The sequence below is a fragment of the Teleopsis dalmanni genome, chromosome 1 (assembly GCF_002237135.1).
Source record: "Teleopsis dalmanni isolate 2A chromosome 1, ASM223713v2, whole genome shotgun sequence".
NCBI lineage: Eukaryota > Metazoa > Arthropoda > Insecta > Diptera > Diopsidae > Teleopsis > Teleopsis dalmanni.
In genome coordinates, this window is record NC_051846.1 from 176,598,134 (window position 1) to 176,600,405 (window position 2,272).

Sequence of the window (2,272 nt, forward strand, 5' to 3'; positions counted from 1 at the left end):
AAAGAAATTAACAGAAAAATATTGCATTAAAGCAGAAGTGAGACGTTTGTGAAACTTAAGTTACCTTCAAGGCAAACACTTAGGCGTTATGAAAATTTCTTTTATTTAAAAACAAAAAAAAAAATGGCAAAAAAAAGTCCTGGAGAAGTGAAATCAAAAAAATAAGAAAAATCTTGACCAGAAAAATGGACTTTTGTTTCTGAAGTGCGAGGTAATGAAACACTTGCAACACAAATGTGACAAGGCGTTCAACTTGAATTAAATAACAAAAAATCAAAAATATAAAGTAAAATAATTGAAGTCTACTTTTCGGCACAAAATACGAGTAGCGTTAAAATTGTCAGGATATTGCCAAACAACATACAAACAAAACATACAAATTTGAGAAGTTGTTGTTGCTTTTGTGAGTGTGGCAAATTTTAACGTTTAATTTAATTTTAAGCACTAATAACACTTTTCGCCAATGCTTTGTTTATAACAATGTTGCCAAAACTAAACAACCAGCCAGCAACAACCAACAGCAACAGCAATTATAATCAAATTGTTAACAGGAGCAAACGACTTATAACACGCAAAGCTAACTAACAATGGAGCAGAGCAACCAAGCAACAAATGTTATTAATTAAATCAATTATAATTAATTAAGCAACACCTGCGAACCCACGAAATTGGCAATAAGAACAGCAAGAACGGCAATAAAAGCAGCGTAAATACACAGGAAAAAAAATAGCTTAAAAGGTCGTTGAGGTCCTGCATAGTTGAGCATACAAATATGTGTATAACGCAGGAAGTTAAAAAGGATGTTTGTAAAAAACGCTCAGTTTGAAAATTTTTTCGTTAAGGTAAAATATTCATACATTAAAATTTTAATTTAAAAAAATTAATTTCATGCTTAATATTCTTCACTTTTTTTACACAAAATAATTAAGCAATAATTTGTGTTTGAAGAATTTTCGATATACTAAGCGACTTTCAAATAATTGGGCTTTGAGAGGGGTTTGAAGTACTTCAGTGGAATTAGCGGATTTTTAAATTATAATTAGTATACAAATTTAGACTCATAGAAATGACTTTTATAATATTTTGTACAACTAAGCCATTGTTTAGCTCAAATAAAAATGCACTATAGATCTATTCAGGTTGTAATGTTTTATGGCCTTTAATAATAATATAATTTAATAGTATAATACCTTTTTTTATTCATTCAATTACTGAAATATTGCTAAACGAATTACAGACTTTTATATATGAGAATTTTGAATAAATATAGTACTTCTATTTTCAATAACAGAAATATTCAAAAATTTTACTAATGCAGTGTAATAAATAAATTCCTTTGTATTTTCAAATATCTTACTCACTTACTCCATGAGTTATCTGACGGATTATCATCGTATGCGTTATTATCTTAAAAAGAAGATTTTTCTGAGGAAGCAGAATTTCGTTTCTAAATAGAGGCGGATAAGAACTCGTGTGTTGGTCATAGTCTCGTTTAGCATATTGGGCCAGTTGTTTGTGAGTTTTGCGCACTAACGTCACTTAGAATTGTTGAGCAATAATGGGTTATCCAGAATTTTGTCATTACTATTGCATGTTTAGCATTTTCCGCCAGCTGTCTGTGACTTTAACGCACTGAAGTTATAGTTCGTAATACTCAGTTGTGATAGATTATAAAGAACTTGGTACTTTGACTTCAAATAAGTTATATTTCACTAAGTTAAGTCACTAAGTTCCTTTCAATTGTTTGGAAGGAAGATTTTGTAGTTCTATTTATAGATATAATAAAATATAAGGTATAGAATGTATTAGAGGGAATGAGGTGGATTTGTTTGGAATGCATATGAATAATTATATTTAGAAAGAAGACATTTTAAAAGCAGCAATAAATATAAACAAATGTGATATATTGAATACATAGTAATAGATGGAACAATATGGAGCTTAAATGAAATTATTCTAGAATTTTAATTGTATTAATAAGTAGAAAATACTGCAGCTTAACCTGCGTCTATCAAGTTATGACGAGTCGTTTAAATAATTTTTTTTTGAAAAATGTGAGGTATGCTTTTAGAGAAAAGTCGTACTATTTCCAGTTAAATTAATTTTACATACAAATAAAATTTATATATATGCAAAATTATGTATTTGAGTTATAGTTTTAATTCAGTATCCTTGTACTCTACAGATATAGTATATATAAAGCTTTACTATATTCCTTAACTCAATGTCCAAGGCATTGTGGCAGTTTGTATAATTAAAATATTTTGCTCTA